Genomic DNA, 20,428 nt, shown 5'->3' with positions numbered 1-20,428 from the left:
TGATAGTACATATGTTAAGTCGTGGGGGAATAACTTCCATGGTACTAGAGGGAGCTGTAGAGGGTTAAAACTCTAGAGCAAGACAGAGATTGGAATACATCCAGAATACATCCAGCAAGTAATTGAGAACTTAGGTTACAATTGCTACTGTGAGTTGAGGAGGTTGGCACAAGAGAGGGATTCGTCGCGGATCAACCCATCAGAATACTGCAGACCCAGAAAAATAAAAATAAAAAAATTAAATTTTTCGGTGCAGTTTCATTGTACTCATGAGTGAAATTCTACCTATGAGCAGTTCGAAAGTAACATGTGCCCCTTGCTATTTAACAAAACGTTACAAAAATATCTAATGTATTTATGAACGGCTACTTGTGAAAGTCTTCGAACATCGAATGAAATGATGAACTTTCTTGTCCTGGAGCTAGATTGAGATCCAGCACCTGCAGCTATTGTTAACTAAACAAAGCGTTCGCGCTTGACTGAGGCTAGGCTAGTGCACCGATCGTCATTGCTGACTAGTTGTAAAAAGACGACAAACATAGAAGTTCTCACCAGTATTAGTCAGTGAGTCTAAAGTTGAAAATAAATGACGAAAATTGTAGTACTGCACCGGGGATCCTGTCCAGAACCTACTGTCTCTGTTAATTAATCACAAACGACGCTTTTCAAATTTTCATTCAAAAGAACAAAGTGTGCACATATTTATAATAAAAATTTCACGATGTACATTTTTTGTTGGTTGGGATCTGAACCCAGCGCCTAACAGGATAATTAACTAACAACAATCAGATGATGATGTGGCCTTCATTCGGGCGCTGACAACCGCGCAGTTGAGCGCCCCACAAACCAATCATCATCTTCATCATCCTCATCAACTTCTCTCCAGTACTAACCCTACGGTTCCGTGACGTCTCAGAATGCGTCGCAAATCCGATCGCTTCTTTTAATCAAGTTATACCACGAATTTCTTTCTCCTCGATTGTAGTCAGTATATTCCCGTTAGTTATGTGAGCTACGCATCTTATCTTCAACATTCCTGTATAACACCACATTTCATAAGCTTATATTCTATTCTTGTCTGAATTGCTTGTCGTCCACGTTCCACTTCCGCACATGGCTGGTTAACAAATCTCTCTCCTTCAGAAACGCTGTTCTTGTAATTGACATTCTACCTTTTATATTCTCTCAACTTTAGCCAAAAGTTATTTTACTACCCAAATAGTATCAGCCAGCTGACTGGTGACAGACCTTTTGTTTGCCACGACATGCACCTCTGATATGGTCCACACTAAACGACTCTACCCCAGTCGGAAGCAAACTTTCACCACATTTAATATGGATTCCGAAACACATCGCAGTTCATTGTTGTTGGCTTGGCTTTACCCGAGGTGAAGAACGTGTACTCGTGGCCGTTCAGAATGGATGCTTATTATGGGAATCGAAACCATAAGCTGTACTCACAAATTAGTATCCATCAACCAGTATTTGGTTCAAAAAAACTTCAAATGGCTCTGAGCACTATGGGACTTAACATCTGAGGTCATCAGTCCCCTAGAACTTAGAACTACTTAAACCTAACTAACCTAAGGACATCACACACATCCATACCCGAGGCAGGATTCGAACCTGCGGCCGTAGCGGTCGCGCGGTTCCAGACTGTAGCGCCTAGAACCGTTCGGCCACCCCGGCCGGCCAGCATTTGGCAGTCTGATGATTGTGTTGTAACGGAAGAAGATCAGCCACATTGTTTAACTTCTGACTCACCGACACCGTGGATTTGCGTTCCAGTCAAGGGCGGATTAGAGAGAGAGAGGGAGGGGGGGGGCGAAAGAGCCTATTGCCGCCGCCCCCCTCCCCGAGAGCTATAACTAAATTAACATGAAATTGTAATTTTAATAATCTGCGCCATAGCTAAGCACGCGAATTTAGAGTCTTGGTCAGCGGATTTAGTCATTTAATTCAGCACTCCCCAAGCCACCTTACTTTGTGTGCCAGAGGGAATGTACTCCTTGTACCACTGGCTTACGCTCTCCCCCCCCCCCTCCCCCCCTCCAATTCGATTTGTGGACGCCAAATATTAGCAGGGCTTCCCGATCTGCCACAGCAGCACACGCTTCGCGTCTCCCTTAGACACTCTCTACTGTGCCCTCACTACTGTTGTCATTGCAACTATTCTAAGACTGCTCGCCCAGAATTCAGGAGCATATCCAAACAGTTTGGGCGCCTTGACGTGACACCACCCCGGAAGTGCATCTCTGCAGCGTACGAGCCTTCACACAGCTCGGCGCGGCCGGCTTGTTACGTCGCCATTGAGAACAGTTGCAGCTTTTGCTGCGATCACCTTTTGATGCTACCGCGAGCAGCTTTGTTGGTGCCGTTACGGCTACTGCTACGCTGACGTCAAGTGACGACTTTTCGAGGCCCACGAGAAAGACAGGCCGCGGCGTGTACGTCACGAACGTAGTCCTGAACTCGCTCGCTCGCTCAGCTCAGCAGATAAAATGCGTTTCTAAACATCTTAACTCGCAGCTGGGCGTGTAAGTACTAACGAGAATTGCATCTTCCACTGGAATCTGCTATTATGAAGTCTTACTGATTAACAATACTACAGCAAAATTTAATTTACGATCAATATTCGATATAAATAATACAAGAGCTTGTTTATAGCACTTAGTCTCTTCTGCTTAACAGTACTCATTAAATGTTGGAAGTGGTGCCTTATGCAACTGATAATCGTTTTAGCATGATTTTATTTTATTGTACGCCAGTACAGCTGTAACAAATTGTAAGTAGGCCCATGGACTTCCTATTATCATAGGACTAATAACAGTAAGATACCATAATAGCGGATTCCAGGAGAAGATTCAGTTTTCGTTTGTACAGACACGCCTAGTTACAAGTCAACAGGTATAGGAACGTAGTTTGTCTGCTGATTTGAGCGAGCGAGCGCAGGACTATCTTCGTGACGTAGGCGCCACGGCCTGTCTTTCTCGTAGACCTCGCCGACTTTTCATGTGCGGCGATCCGAGGCTTCGCCGGTCAAATGCGCCACAGAGTGGCGTCATGTGATGTCCGGTAATGGAAATAATGTTCAGCTAGCGGTAGCTGACTGTGGAGGGGACGTTCGTCTTGACAGTGAGGTGTTTTTTAGATTTCTGCGTCATGAAACTAGTTTCAAAAATAACATCTTTCTTCTCTAAAAAACAGAAGGCAAAATGTGACACCTTATGTATTATGTTGACCAGTGCGTTTTGCTCCTATGTTACTAAATTTCTGAATTAATGTTGGTAAAGTAACATTATGTGGGATTACTCACGAATTTTTAGTCGGTCTCGCTGATGGACTGCTTTGGTGCTGCGACTGTAAAATTAAATTAGAAAGTACAGAGAATTACTACATCAGTCGTTTTACTTGATAAGCATGAAGTATTTTGATGTTCACCCATCATCACTGGCAAAAATATAACGGTCGAAAAATTAAGATCTTGTGGGGCGGCGCATTGAAAAATGTTATTTCTATAGTATAGCTGCCGTTCTCAACTCAGTCTCTCTAACTACAATGTAGGCAACCAGAAAGTGATTAGCTAAAACGTGATGCCTGTAATTAAAAGCCGACCGGTGTGGCCGAGCGGTTCTAGGCGCTATAGTCTGGAACCGCGCGACCGCTACGGTCGCAGGTTCGAATCCTGCCTCCGGCATGGATGTGTGTGATGTCCTTAGCTTAGTTAGGTTTAAGTAGTTCTAAGTTCTAGGGGACTGATGACCTCAGATGTTAAGTCCCATAGTGCTCGGAGCCATTTTTGTAATTAAAGTTCAATGCGCCCACTCTAATGGAGAAATAAAAATTATTCATCGTTGAAGTACATTACTCTGAGGGCTTAGGATGTCTGGGATTAATAGAAAATGTAGTTTACTATAACAATTTTCACTATATTCTGAAAACGATAAAGCGTAAAATTCCAATGATTACCCACGCAATGCTACTAACAGTGTAAGTAGGCTGTTTATGTTTTCTTATTGGCAACGTTACGTAGCGCTCTGTATGAAAATCACTGACTGTGCTGTGTGCAGTCTGTGGCTAGTTTGCATTGTTGTCTGCCATTGTAGTGTTGGGCAGCGGCAGCTGGATGTTAACAGCGCGTAGCGTTGCGCAGTTGGAGGTGAGCCGCCAGCAGTGGTGGATGTGGGGAGAGATATGGCGGAGTTTTGAAATTTGTAAGAATGTCATGAACTGCTATATATATTATGACTATTGAGGTAAATACATTGTTTGTTCTCTATCAAAATCTTTCATTTGCTAACTATGCCTATCAGTAGTTAGTGCCTTCAGTACTTTGAATCTTTTATTTAGCTGGCAGTAGTGGCGCTTGCTGTATTGCAGTAGTTCGAGTAACCAAGATTTTTGTGAGGTAAGCGATTTGTGAAACGCATAGGTTAATGTTAGTCAGGGCCATTTTTTTGTAGGGATTTTTGAAAGTCAGATTGCGTTGCGCTAAAAATATTGTGTGTCAGTTAAAGCACAGTCTTGTATAATTGTTATGAAGGGGACGTTTCAACAGCTATTTTACTATCAGAGCTGTTCAGAGTCTATTGCGCGGATCCTAGTACCCCAAATAATGAAACTGTTTCATAACGTTATCGATGTAAATGTTCAAAGAGAATGCTCGCCAAAATTTGTTGTTAATACTCATTAAACGCCAATCTAATGGTAGAAGGTCTGTCCCGCAGCGACACGTGAAAATAAGACATGCGCAAACTGAGAAATAATTCACTGGAGTCGTTCCACAATTAACACTATATCCCAATGCGAACTCATTGTTAAGTGTATACCGAGTTACATATACGGCATCCAAGGTTGTTCCTTGCAACTGCACAAACGCGACGCAGCTTCCGACACGGAGTGCGCACTGATACGAATCTAGAAGAGAACTGGGGCCTGACTCCAGCTCGCAGCGCTCTTTATTTATACAGCCGCGGTGCGGACCGCCGAAGGCGCAGCCGATATACACTCCTGGAAATTGAAATAAGAACACCGTGAATTCATTGTCCCAGCAAGGGGAAACTTTGACACATTCCTGGGGTCAGATACATCACATGATCACACTGACAGAACCACAGGCACATAGACACAGGCAACAGAGCATGCACAATGTCGGCACTAGTACAGTGTATATCCACCTTTCGCAGCAATGCAGGCTGCTATTCTCCCATGGAGACGATCGTAGAGATGCTGGATGTAGTCCTGTGGAACGGCTTGCCATGCCATTTCCACCTGGCGCCTCAGTCGGACCAGCGTTCGTGCTGGACGTGCAGACCGCGTGAGACGACGCTTCATCCAGTCCCAAACATGCTCAATGGGGGACAGATCCGGAGATCTTGCTGGCCAGGGTAGTTGACTTACACCTTCTAGAGCACATTGGGTGGCACGGGATACATGCGGACGTGCATTGTCCTGTTGGAACAGCAAGTTCCCTTGCCGATCTAGGAATGGTAGAACGATGGGTTCGATGACGGTTTGGATGTACCGTGCACTATTCAGTGTCCCCTCGACGATCACCAGTGGTGTACGGCCAGTGTAGGAGATCGCTCCCCACACCATGATGCCGGGTGTTGGCCCTGTGTGCCTCGGTCGTATGCAGTCCTGATTGTGGCGCTCACCTGCACGGCGCCAAACACGCATACGACCATCATTGGCACCAAGGCAGAAGTGACTCTCATCGCTGAAGACAACACTTCTCCATTCATCCCTCCATTCACGCCTGTCGCGACACCACTGGAGGCGGGCTGCACGATGTTGGGGCGTGAGCGGAAGACGGCCTAACGGTGTGCGGGACCGTAGCCCAGCTTCATGGAGACGGTTGCGAATGGTCCTCGCCGATACCACAGGAGCAACAGTGTCCCTAAGTTGCTGGGAAGTGGCGGTGTGGTCCCCTACGGCACTGCGTAGGATCCTACGGTCTTGGCGTGCATCCGTGCGTCGCTGCGGTCCGGTCCCAGGTCGACGGGCACGTGCACCTTCCGCCGACCACTGGCGACAACATCGATGTACTGTGGAGACCTCACGCCCCACGTGTTGAGCAATTCGGCGGTACGTCCACCCGGCCTCCCGCATGCCCACTATACGCCCTCGCTCAAAGTCCGTCAACTGCACATACGGTTCACGTCCACGCTGTCGCGGCATGCTACCAGTGTTAAAGACTGCGATGGAGCTCCGTATGCCACGGCAAACTGGCTGACACTGACGGCGGCGGTGCACAAATGCTGCGCAGCTAGCGCCATTCGACGGCCAACACCGCGGTTCCTGGTGTGTCCGCTGTGCCGTGCGTGTGATCATTGCTTGTACAGCCCTCTCGCAGTGTCCGGAGCAAGTATGGTGGGTCTGACACACCGGTGTCAATGTGTTCTTTTTTCCATTTCCAGGAGTGTAATTTGCCTGCCTGGCTAGCCGCTGAGGCTAGTAGAAAACAACTCCAAATTACTAAATTACTAAATTGCTTCATGCTAGCCTTCCTGGCTACCTACTGAGGCTAGTAGAGAACAACTCCAAATTACTAAATAATTAATTGCTTCATTCTCTGAAGGCCAATGAAGCTCTCAATTTAATTGTTTAATCAGCACACAGGTAAGTATCTATAATAAAATTCTGATGTGGCTAGGTTAAATACGTTTGGCGAGAGAATTATTTTAGTTGCACTGCATGCAATAGATGAGCTCTGAACTTGCCCTTTGGAGAGACGCTACAGCTATAGTTTTATAGCTAAATGGTTCAAATGGCTCTGAGCACTATGGGACTCAACTACTGAGGTCATTAGTTCCCTAGAACTTAGAACTAGTTAAACCTAACTAATCTAAGGACATCACACACATCCATGCCTGAGGCAGGATTCGAACCTGCGACCGTACCGGTCTCGCGGTTCCAGACTGCAGCGCCTAGAACCGCACGGCCAATTCGGCCGGCTATAGCTACCTTTTGGAAGCTTCTCACATCTTTGTTATTATAGCATATCTCCATTCTACCTAAATCTAAACATCCTAGCTTTATCTAATCACTTACTTAATCTATCTTGCTTCCATACTCTTAGGACACAAGAACAGAAAATCATGAATTTCAACCAAAATATTACTTTGTGAGATCCAGCATGCTGTTTCCATTACATTACAATGAAAAAGGAATCCGAATATAAGTATTGAAGTTTCTAGGTCCTTCCTGTTGCGCCGATGATATTTACGTAAAATGTCCAAATTTCGTAAACTGTTTCAGTTATTAAACTGGAACTTAACACATTATCATTTTAGCATCATTCCTGACATGCTATTAACTTTTCAGATTATTTACTTTATTTTTAAGGTATTGCGCAACATTCGTGACGTCATAGCTGGTTACAGCGGACTAGACTGGCACACACTGGAAAGCACATGAATTCTGTATGGCGTGAGTAGGCTGCTTCAAAAAAATGGTTCAAATGGCTCTGAGCACTATGGGACTTAACTGAGGTCATCAGTCCCCTAGAACTTAGAACTACTTAAACATAACTAACCTAATGACATCACACACATCCATGCCCGAGGCAGGATTCGAACCTGCGACCGTAGCGGTCGCGCGGTTCCAGACTGTAGCGCCTAGAACCGCTCGGCCACACCGGCCGGCTAGGCTGCTTCCCTACAATCCACAGTTTTAAAAGCATTTTATTCTAATTTAAGTTTATTTGCTTTTAATTTACTTATCAACTCTGTGTTAATAAAAGATTTATGGGCTTGTTGCTGTGTGTTAGTAGTTACATAGAGGAAGTTACTCAGAAAAATGTTGTGAATACTACACATTTCAAGAAATTTAAAACTTTTTGTATAAAATAAAACACATGTTTTGGATTGTTGTACATTTTTAAGTATTAGTTGGTTGGTTTGGGGTATGAAGTGGTCAAATTACAGGGACTGATGAGTCCCTTTAAGTTGTGAAAAACAGCTTAAAACAGTAGCTTTTGAAGGCTTTTATCCCTAACTTTCGAGGGGAGGACCCCTGTGTTCTCTTTCCCTTCTAGGCAACCAACTATAGCCACAAAACGTTTTTAATCCACCCCTGATTTCAGCACGTTCTGTACATTCACTTCCTGGCTCTATTGTGATCTTGTTCGGTCACATCGCCATTTGTCAGCTGTGTGAGAAACTCATTGCATACATCCAACATACACAGTACCTCCAAGGATCTCCCAGGTCAATGTCATTTTGCATTATAGTGTAATCCGCGCCGAAGACAGGAAAATTTCACTATTTCAGCGAAATTTCTCATTTCGAGAAATGTCACTGCACAGTCTGAAGTTATCTGGCACTTCGATTACATTATTTTCTTCACTCGGCTGCTACTAAAGGTGTGCTCACAAGAAGCTCTTAATAATTTTTTGTCTTTTTAGAAATACCCTTCGTCTTTCTCCGATTTACTCTCAAACCATACTGTGTACTCATTAGACTGTTCATTCCGTTCAGCAGATCATTTAATTCTTCTTCACTTTCACTCAGGATAGCAATGTCATCAGCGAATCGTATCATTGATATCCTTTCACCTTGTATTTTAATTCCACTCCTGAACCTTTCTTTTATTTCCAGTATTGCTTCCTCAATGTACAGATTGAAGAGTAGGGGCGAAAGGCTACAGCCTTGTCTTACACCCTTCTTAATACGAGCACTTCGTTCTTGATCGTCCACTCTTATTGTATATTGTATATGACCCGTCTCTCCCTATAGCTTACCCCTACTTTTTTCAGAATCACGAACAGCTTGCACCATTTTATATTGTCGAACGCTTTTTCCAGGTCGACAAATCCCATGAAAGTGTCTTGATTTTTCTTTAGCCTTGCTTCCATTATTAGCCGTAACGTCAGAATTGCCTCTCTCGTCCCTTTACTTTTCCTAAAGCCATACTGATCGTCACCTAGCGCATTCTCAATTTTCTTTTCCATTCTTCTGTATATTATTCTTGTAAGCAGCTTCGATGCATGAGCTGTTAAGCTGATTGTGCGATAATTCTCGCACTTGTCAGCTCTTGCCGTCTTCGGAATTGTGTGGATGATGCTTTTCCGAAAGTCATATGGTATGTCGCCAGACTCATATATTCGGCACACCAATGTGAATAGTCGTTTTGTTGCCACTTCCCCCAATGATTTTAGAAATTCTGATGGAATGTTATCTATCCCTTCTGCCTTATTTGACCGTAAGTCCTCCAAAGCTCTTTTAAATTCCGATTCTAATACGGGATCCCCTATCTCTTCTAAATCGACTCCTGTTTCTTCTTCTATCACATCAGACAAATCTTCACCCTCATAGAGGCTTTCAATATATTCTTTCCACCTATCTGCTCTCTCCCCTGCATTTAACAGTAGAATTCCCATTGCACTCTTAATGTTACCACCGTTGCTTTTAATGTCACCAATGGTTGTTTTGACTTTCGTGTATGCTGAGTCTGTCCTTCCGACAATCATATCCTTTTCGATGTCTTCACATTTTTCCTGCAGCCATTTCGTCTTAGCTTCCCTGCACTGCCTATTTATTTCATTCCTCAGCGACTTGTATTTCTGTATTCCTGATTTTCCCGGAAAATGTTCGTACTTCCTCCTTTCATCAATCAACTGAAGTATTTCTTCTGTTACCCATGGTTTCTTTGCAGCTACCTTCTTTGTACCTATGTTTTCCTTCCCAACTTCTGTGATGGCCCTTTTTAGAGATGTCCATTCTTCTTCAACTGTACTGCCTACTGCGCTATTCCTTATTGCTGTATCTATAGCGTTAGAGAACTTCAAACGTATCTCGTCATTCCTTAGTACTTCCGTATCCCACTTCTTTGCGTTTTGATTCTTCCTGACTAATGTCTTGAACTTCAGCCTACTCTTCATCACTACTATATTGTGATCTGAGTCTATATCTGCTCCTGGGTACGCCTTACAATCCAGTATCTGATTTCGGAATCTCTGTCTGACCATGATGTAATCTAATTGAAATCTTCCCGTATCTCCAGGCCTTTTCCAAGTATACCTGCTCCTCTTGTGATTCTTGAACAGGGTATTCGCTATTACTAGCTGAAACTTGTTACAGAATTCAATTAGTCTTTCTCCTCTTTCATTCCTTGTCCCAAGCCCATATTCTCCTGTAACCTTTTCTTCTACTCCTTCCCCTACAACTGCATTCCAGTCGCCCATGACTATTAGATTTTCGTCCCCCTTTACATACTGCATTACCCTTTCAATATCCTCATACACTTTCTCTATCTGTTGATCTTCAGCTTGTGACGTTGGCATGTATACCTGAAGTATCGTTGTCGGTGTTGGTCTGCTGTCGATTCTGATTAGAACAACCCGGTCATTGAACTGTTCACAGTAACAAACCCTCTGCCCTACCTTCCTATTCATAACGAATCCTACACCTGTTATACCATTTTCTGCTGCTGTTGATATTACCCGATACTCATCTGACCAGCATTCCTTGTCTTCCTTCCACTTCACTTCACTGACCCCTACTATATCTAGATTGATCCTTTGCATTTCCCTTTTCAGATTTTCTAGTTTCCCTACCACGTTCAAGCTTCTGACATTCCATGCCCCGACTCGTAGAACGTTATCCTTTCGTTGATTATTCAATCTTTTTCTCATGGTAACCTGCCCCTTGGCAGTCCCCTCCCGGAGATCCGAATGGGGGACTATTCCGGAATCTTTTGCCAATGGAGAGATCATCATGACACTTCTTCAATTACAGGCCACATGTCCTGTGGATACACTTACGTGTCTTTAATGCAGTCGTTTCCATTGCCTTCTGCATCCTCATGTCGTTGATCATTGCTGATTCTTCCGCCTTTAGGGGCAGTTTCCCACCCCTAGGACAAGAGAGTGCCCTGAACCTCTATCCGCTCCTCCGCCCTCTTTGACAAGGCCGTTGGCAGAATGAGGCTGACTTCTTATGCCGGAAGTCTTCGGCCGCCAATGCTGATTATTTATCAAAATTTAGGCAGTGGCGGGGATCGAACCCGTGACCGAAGACGATTTGATTGTGAATCAAAGACGCTACCCTTTTTTTTAATTATTTTTTTAATCTCATTTTGTTCTCTTTCGTTCGTTGTATCTGCTCGTGGCGGACGTCCGATTTGGTTCTTTGTTGATCGGTGAACTCAGTTTTTTTGTTACACAGGGCAGCTAACCCTCTGACCTAACACGCTGAGCTACCGTGCCGGCCCCTTAGACCACCATTATTAGATAGCAAAAATCTCATAGATTTACTGGAGACTGCGGTATTCAGTGCTCTTCTTTGCGCTTGGGAACGACGCTTGTAAAATTCTGAAACTGATGGTGTAAGCCAATTCAGAAGTCAGAAACTGTTAATGTCTTCCGATAAATGTTATGATCATTCTTTTCAGAAAACGTATTCCACTTGACCCACGTCACCTATTTTAAGTAGCATAAGGAGAAAAATACTGCAAAATATGAGTTGTTTTCATCACAGTAAATTCAAATTATAGCATTCCACTTGGCCCTAGCTCATATTCTCGCGGACTTAGTGTCCGTTTCAACAATGTAGAAATTTATTTCGCATTTGGACACTTGGTGTCTAAACCTGCGGAACACCAGGTTCAGTTATCTGATTTACTGAAGGCTGTAGTTTGCAGTGTTTTTTCTCGCTGGAAAGTACGCACTTGACTAATTGGTCTCCATAACTACGCTATAGCAGTAACTTCGCGTGCAATCAATGCATACAGATTCCAGAATTTAATAGTGCCGTGGCTTCCGCCTCTATAAATGCGTGAACTAAACTGCCACTGCATCAGACCTGGCTCCAGGCGGTGCGCCATCATACTGACATTAGCAACGCGCTCATAGTACTGAGTTCATTGTTTCACTGAAATACGAGGTGTGATTGGAAAGTTTTAAGAATGCGCTTGTAATTGTGCAATGGTGGTACTTGCATGCTACTGTGATGCATCTCCTTCAAAATAGTCCCCTTCTGACTGAGCACACAGACTCCAACGGGTTTCCACTTTTGGAAACATTCCTGGAAATTTTTTTGCTGAAGTGTGTTAAGGACGCTCTCCATACTTGCCTGGATGTCTTCAGTCTAGTCAAATGGCTTCCCTTTCAGTGATAATTTCAGTTTAGGAAGCAGGTAGAAGTCCGCAGGGGCCAAATCAGGGGAATATAGCGGTTGTCGAAGCACAGGACTTTTGAATTTGGTCAAAAATTCAACGATAGAGAATGCACGATGAGCCGGAGCATTGTCATGGGGTAGCACCCAACCCCTGTCTTTCCATAATGCAGGCCTTCCCTTCCACATCTTTTCGCGCAAACGCTATAGTATTCCTGGTTAATTGTCTGTCCTCCAGGGGTAAATTCATGATGCGCAATACCGGTAGAATGGAAAAAAATCACCAACATTGTCTTTACCTTCTACCGTCTTTGCCGTTCTTTTCCCAGTCGTGGTGAACCGGGAGTCTTCCACTGCTAATACTGCACTTTGGTTTCAGGATCGTATCCATATACCGATGATTCGTCACCTTTAATTACCTAATTAACAAATCTGAGTCATTTTTAGTCCGAATAATCAGTTCTTGGCACACTTCAAGTCGGTATTGTCTCTGGTCACTTAACAACACTTTTGGAATGAATTTTGCGGACACTCGACGCATGTTCCGACCTTCGGTTAAAATTGACTGAACTGTATAGAAACTTAAATTAAGTTCATCAGCCATCTCCCTAATGGTAAGTCTACCATCAGAGCGCACTAAGTCGCTAACTTTTCATTCGTTTTTGAGGTGGAAGGACCGTGGTTCATCTTCAAATTATTCGTGGCCATTTTTAAATCTGCTGAACCAGACAAAAACATTTGACTGGCTCATACAATTATCTCCAAAAGCTGTTTTTAATAGTTCGTAAGTCTCAGAAGCGGATTTCCCGGTTTTAAAACTAAATTTCACACAAACTCATTGCTCCATTTTTACATCCATTTTCATGCAGGCAGAATCCGGGAACAAGCCCTAAGAGACCCGCACTCAACCAGCTACCACAACGAACTGAATAAAGGAAACGCAGTTTCCTGCCGGAGGGCGTTCAAGGAGAAGGCAGTGACTCACTCCCCACCATCTGTGTTCCTGCCCGCCAAACCAGTAAGCAGTAGCGGATTCATTCTTAAAACTTTCCAATCACACCTCGTAAAATCACATAACAAGTCAACATGAAAGATTTCTTTTCATTCCTCTTTTACTTTAAGGAGTTACTGTTTTTTCCGTCACGTTGTTCCCTTTCAACACGTGAAATGCGGCAGAATGACGAAAATCGTCCTGTAACCTAGTCACAAACCGCCAAATCTTTGCTTGTTACTGTCAAAAAGATTCCTTTAGCGTTCGTCGAAGGTGAAGCAATTTAGTTTCCACTATAAAAGTCTCAAACAACAAATTTCACATATTTCATAGATAAGAAAAACTCATTTTGCAGATATGAATCCGTTTAAAAATAAAGTCTGCGCAGTCTGCGCCAAATCTGTATTTTCGTCTGACATCACAGCATTAATATTTTGCCTGTTTGCGTAGCGTTTCAGTACGTGTGGAAATCATGAGTTGAAACCCTGTTTAACACCTGAGGTTACGGTACTGCTAAAAACACAAAACGACTGGCAACCGATGGTTGAGTGCAGCCTCAAGCAGAGGCGTGTTTATAATACGGCAGACAATGGAAACTGTTTATGTCCTCGCCTTCCTCCGGCAACTATTCGAAGCCGTATATACACAGTACTATGAACGATACAGTTGAAATTCTCCTCCAAAGCTAGTAAGTCACTGTATAAAACGAATTAAAATTTATAGAAATGACATGATTTAAGCCTGAGACCTAGACATTAGAAATTTACCGCTTTAACCACTATGCAGTCCTGGAACTTGGGTAACACCGGTGATTAAAAACATAGGATACGAGGAGCAACACGACTTGAGTCAGTATGTGAATCTAAATTTTATTTCTAGTCTCTGGAAATATCATTTCGAGACAGAACACTTAACGACGATACTGAAAATAATTAGAGTAAATTATTTATGAAATCTTCCTGCTTACATTGAACTTTGTTAAACAGTTATAAATTATCATCTAAAACAACTCTCTGAAATAAAATTGATACCATCACTGTTTGAAGTCTTTAAAGTTTTCCATGTAACAGGTAGAATCAATATCTGCGTTTGTTGGACCGATGAATTGCCCGAACTACCGAGAAATTGAGTTATTTGTTACAAATGAATCGCTGAAAACAGCATTAATTCCAGATATCGTGATTAAAACCCTTATTCACATTTTTTCAAAGCATGTAGTTGAGAATGAATCGTTTTGGGCCACTTCTCCACAATTACATAATTATGAATACTTCGAACGATGTCCTCCTAAAGAAACAACTATTACAACAAATTAAAGTTTATAGAAAGTATAGGATTCGAATCGAATACATACACATTACAGATTTATAGATTTTACCGCTACACAATACAAGCAAGGTTTTTTTTTTTTTTTTAAGACCTTCCAACTCCCATTATAACTGTACCATTCGCTCTACTATTTTGCCTTCGGCTAGGTCTCTAGCTTCAGTTTTATTATTATTATTCTTTTCTTATTATTTGCATTCGCCAACGGCCTTGCCGCAGTGGTAACACCGGTTCCAATCAGATTACCAAAGTTAAGCGCTGTCGAGCTGGGCTAGCACTTGGATGGGTGACCATCCCTTCTGCCGAGCGCTGTTGGCAAGCGGGTTGCACTCAGGCCTTATGAGGCAAACCGAGGGTCTACTTATTGAGAAGTAGCGGCTACGGTCTCGGCAACTGGCATACGGCCGGGAGAGCGGTGTGCTGAACACATGCCCCTCCGGTGACGCCTGTGGGGTGAGGATGACACGGCGGCCGGTCGGTACCATAAAGAAGACGTAAATGAAAAGAAAATATATGTTCAGCGTCACTCGCGTCTGCAGTATTTGTACACTACTGGCCATTAAAATTGCTACACCACGAAGATCACGTGCTACAGACGCGAAATTTAACCGACAGGAAGAAGATGCTGTGATATGCAAATGGTTAGCTTTTCAGAGCATTCATACAAGGTTGGCACGGTGGCGACACCTACAACGTGTTGACATGAGGAAAGTTTCCAACCGATTTCACATAAACAAACAGCAGTTGACCGGCGTTGATTGGTGAAACGCTGTTGTGAAGCCTCGTGTAAGGAGGAGAAATGCTTACCATCACGTTTCAGACTTTGATAAAGGTCGGATTGTAGCCTATCGTGAATGCGGGTTATCGTATTGTGACATTGCTGCTCGCGTTGGTCAAGATCCAATGACTGTTAGCAGATGTGGAATCGGTGGGTTCAGGAGGGTAATACGGAACGCCGTGTTGGATCCCAGCAGCCTCGTATCACTAGCAGTCGAGATGACAGGCATCTTATCCGCATGGCTGTAACGGATCGTGCAGTCACGTCTCGATCCCTGAGTCAACAGATAGGGACGTTTGCATGACAACAACCATCTGAACGAACAGTTCGACGACGTTTGCAGCAGCATGGACTATGACCTCGGAGACCATGGCTGCGGTTACCCTTGACGCTGCATCACAGACAGGAGCGCCTGCGATGGTGTACTCAACGACGAACTTGGGTGCACGAATGGCAAAACGTCATTTTTTCGGATGAATCCAGGTTCTGTTTACAGCATCATGATGGTCGCATCCTTGTTTGGCGACATCGCGGTGAACGCACATTGGAAGCGTGTATTCGTCATTGCCATACTTGTGTATGACCCGGCGTGATGGTATGGGATGCCATTGGTTACACGTCTCGGTCACCTCTTGTTCGCAGTGACTGCATTATGAACAGTGGACGCTACATTTAAGATGTGTTACGACCTGTGGCTCTACTCTTCATTCGATCCCTGCGAAACCCTACATTTCAGCAGGATAATGCACGACCGCATGTTGCAGGTCCTGCACAGGCCTTCCTGGATACAGAAAATGTTCGACTGCTGCCCTGGCCAGCACATTCTCCAGATCTCTCACCAATTGAAAACGTCTGATCAGTGGTGGCCGAGCAACCGGCTCATCACAATACGCCAGTCACTACTCTTGATGAACTGTGGTATCGTGTTGAAGCTGCATGGGCAGCTGTAGCTGTACACGCCATCCAAACTCTGTTTGACTCAATTCCCTGGCGTATCGAGGCCGTTATTGCGGCCAGAGGTGGTTGTTCTGGGTACTGATTTGTCAGGATCTATGCACCCAAATTGCGTGAAAATGTATTCACATGTCAGTTCTAGTATAATATATTTGTCCAATGAATACCCGTTTATCATCTGCATTTCTTCTTGGTGTAGCAATTTTAATGGCCAGTAGTGTATAAAGGTTGCACGTATATTTAAATATTCTACTGAAAATAAAGTAACGAACCTTGCATGTAGTGTATTAATGTCTCTGACTGATACACTTGTGTCTCCTGCACAACACAATTAAAGGTGCACTCTTTCGAGGCACCGTAATTGTCTTTGACTGCGATGCAGAAAATTGAAATATGGTTCAAAGGTGCCTGTAACCTTCCTACTTAATGGAGCAAAAGCGTGGCACACTCGGGCTCGATGACGCTTCAAACGCAACTAAATGCGAAAAACAGGCTATATAGCTCACAAGTTCATGTGACACGTAAGGAGGGTTGGTGATGGGTCAAGGAGAGTTGATAACGGCACCAAATTTCACCACAATTCTGCCCAGCGCCACCGTGGACGAGTCACATTACGGGAACGTCATCACATCGCTCTCTTACCTCATTTTTACCTGTTTTATATATATATTTTTTACGCCTCTGTGAGGGGGGTCAGACCCTCGACACCCAGCTCTGAAATAACACGGTTTTCTTACGGGAGGGCAAGGAAAACACTTCTCAAACACCGCCACTCAGAACCGACATGAAAATGCCTCAGAGCGCGGCATACAAGGCGTCAACGAAACCATCTCTTTCCTTTGTGCGTAGATTCCCACACATTTCGCGGTCGAAAACATCTCGTCGTAGTGCGACGAGCAGCAGGGCGATGTTGTTGGAAGCCTCTGACGCTGCTGAACTCCGCGGACGATTCAGCCTTGTCTAAAGAAGACATCGTGAGCCAGCAAACCAACTGAACGTTTACCGCACCTCGGTACACCCAGCAGGGCTGAAAAGCAGAAACACCGTTTGTTGCATCGAATCGCGTTCAAATTTCGCCGAATGGTTCTGAGCCGGTCCTAGTGGTTCCACACTGCTACTCAGAGCTGAAATTGCGTCACAATGCACCCCAAAGGGATGCGATTACTTTCAGTAGGGTTGCTGGCCTACGATAACTAGAGAAGGGGTGAACCGTCAACGACGTGTCAGTAGCGTCGAAGGTTGCCAAGAACATCATCCTGTTGCTCACAACACTACGAGCTGTTGTCTTCGGCCGCGAAATGTGTCGTAATCAACGGTGCAAATGTGACATCATTAACCCACGTTAACTCTTCACATGAACTTCTGAGTTCTGCTCTTTCTTTGGTATATGTCGACACCTTGCTGTTTGGAGCATCATAAATGACGAAGGTGGTATCGCAGGGCGTCACGCTTTTGCATCATTACTGTAGACACCTTGAACCAAATTTCAAACTTCTACATAGCAATGCGAGCCAATTACACGTTTTCGAAAACGTAACCCTCTGTGTTGCGCAGTGTACATAGGTTGAACAAGAAATCCACCGACAAACTTTCATAACTAGCAGTATGTACAACAAAAATGTCTCTTAGCACTATGGGACTTAACATCTGAGGTCATCAGTCCCCTATAACTCAGAACTACTTAAACCTAACTAACCTAAGGACATCACACACATCCATGCCCGAGGCAGGATTCGAACCTGCAACCGTAACAGTCGCATGGTTCCGGACTGAAGCGCCTAGAACTGCTCGGCCATCGCGGCCGGCTGTACAAGGAAAAACAGGCTGTAAATTGCATACGTTTCAGAAATCTGAGCACTTGTTGAGCAGAAAAGATGTTTTTCACAGTAGCGAAGATGAACTAGTGCTCACAGTTTTTTTTTTTTTTAAGAGTGTGTGAGTTCTTAAGGGGCCAAACTGCAGAGGTCATCGGTCCCTAGACTTACACACTACTTAAACTAACATATGCTAAGAACACACACACACACACACACACACACACACACACACACACACACACACACACATGCCCGAGGGAGGACTCGAACCTACGGTGGGAGGGACCGCGCCCATAGTTTTTAAAATATACGTATTAGAGCCGATGTTCAGTAGACATTTTTTCATGTTTTGGTCCATACTACCACATCTGGGTAATTCTTCGTGAAGTTCTAGTTAACGTGGATAATTACTTTTTAAAAAATTGATCATTAGGTTCAGCATATTTACAAATGTTCGTTTGGAGTTATTATATTCACTGTTCTTTCTCTATGTAGGAACAGTAGTCGTTGAACGAGACGTGTCTGTATCGTGTTATAAATGTGGCTCTTTGAGCAACGATTCGCGTCGCTGCGTTCTTTTTCGTCCGCAGGTGTCACAGTTTTTGTGGTCGAAGACCTCTGAAAGGTCCATCTATTTCGGAGCTGAATGGTCTAGCACAAACACAAAATGGCAGAAAATTTCCTTATTATTATACTACTGTGTTTCGACGTGTGACATATACGGGGTGTTCATAAAGTGTCTCCACAGTGCAGTATGATTGTTAGCCGCGCGTTCCGTATGATTGTTCGCCTGCCTGGGTTACTTCCCTTCAAGTGCACTCTCCCAACATTCCACTGTTTCGTTTATCTCAGCCAGCGTCAGTAGTATGGTTGGTGTGTGTCGTTACGTGTTGGCGTGAACGTTTAGGTTTAGGTTTAGTTCATTTGTTCGTTTGTTTCGTCTTTGTCACTGTTAAAATGATAACCATTGAAGAACGAGTGTTTTTAGTCGAACAAGTGTGCAAAGCTGGCGGTAAATAAACAGTTTCAGTTCGCTAAGCATTTCATTCAGTTTTCCCGGAGACAACACTCCCACATCGCTATACTGTGCGAGATTTTATTAACAAATTTCTAAGTACGGGTTCAGTGACAGATGCACCGAGAAGTGGTCGTTCTAGCGTTTTGTCAGAGGATAAACTACTCGATATTTCCGATAAAATGTCCACGAGTCCGAACAAGTCAGTAAGAAAACTCGCCAAGAAAATCGATGTTAGTGTCGGAACGGCCGACAACTCTAAGGAAAAAATCAAAAGTTTTCCCATACAAAGTGACAGTCGTGCAAGAACTGAAAAATACTGATCATTGCAAGAGACTGCATTATTGTCAATGGTTCAAAAATTCTTAATGAAACGTTTTTCACTGATGAGGCGTGGTTTCATTTATCCGGGTACATGAACCCGCAAAATTCTCGTATGTGGAGTACTGACAATCCATTGTGTATTCACGAGGGAACACTTCATTCTGAGATAATTGGAGTTTGGATTGCAATTTCTAGAGGTCGGATTGGGGGTCCAATATTTTTCAATGAAACAATAAACGCACGACGATACTGCAGTGATATTCTGTACCCATTCATAGGAGAACTTGGGGTAAGTGAAATACTGAATATTTATTTTCAACAAGATGGTGCAACCGCGCATACAGCTCGCGTTTCAGTGTCACTGCTTGCTGATTTTTTTTTGGTGATCGCATAATTTCACCGGGACTTTGCCCTCCACGATCGCCTGACCTAACACCACTTGACTTTTTCTTCTGGGGTGCAGCGAATGCAGCTGTCTATAAGAACCGTCCAACATCCATCGATGAATTGAATACTGCAATATCCACTTCCACTGCTTCTGTTGCAGAAGAAATGTTACAGCTTGTGTTTGAAAACTTTCAACATTTAATGTGAAAATTTGTAAGTAAAATGAATATTCAGTAAATTAGTAACTTGTATTTCACTCGGTTTGATTTCAGTATATTCACAGTGGCATACTGTGGCCGAGCGGTTCTAGGCGCTTCAGTCCGGAACCGCGCTGCTGCTCTGGCCGCCGGTTCGAATCCTGCCTCGGGTATGGACGTGTGTGTTGTCCTTAGGTTAGTTAGGTTTAAGTAGTTCTAAGTTCTAGGGGACTGATGACTTCAGATGTTAAGTCCCACAGTGCTTAGAGCCATTTGAACCATCACTGCGTCATTCGGCACGCGCGGCACTACGGAGAGACTTCTTGAACACCCCGTAGATTGCCGTGCCCACTGTCCCATATCAGATGCAGTTTTGTGTTTGTTTAAGGGGTACCTTTTGTAACTTGTCGCTCATTGCTAATTTATCGTTTACCCTATAACGTTCCATTCGACTGTTACGTCTGATGGTAGAATGTCGTAATAAACATTCCTCCAAAGTACTCCGTCGTGTAATCTGCTGTTA

This window comes from Schistocerca nitens, chromosome 5, assembly GCF_023898315.1.
Source record: "Schistocerca nitens isolate TAMUIC-IGC-003100 chromosome 5, iqSchNite1.1, whole genome shotgun sequence".
NCBI classification, from domain to species: domain Eukaryota; kingdom Metazoa; phylum Arthropoda; class Insecta; order Orthoptera; family Acrididae; genus Schistocerca; species Schistocerca nitens.
This window is presented reverse-complemented; position numbering follows the sequence as displayed.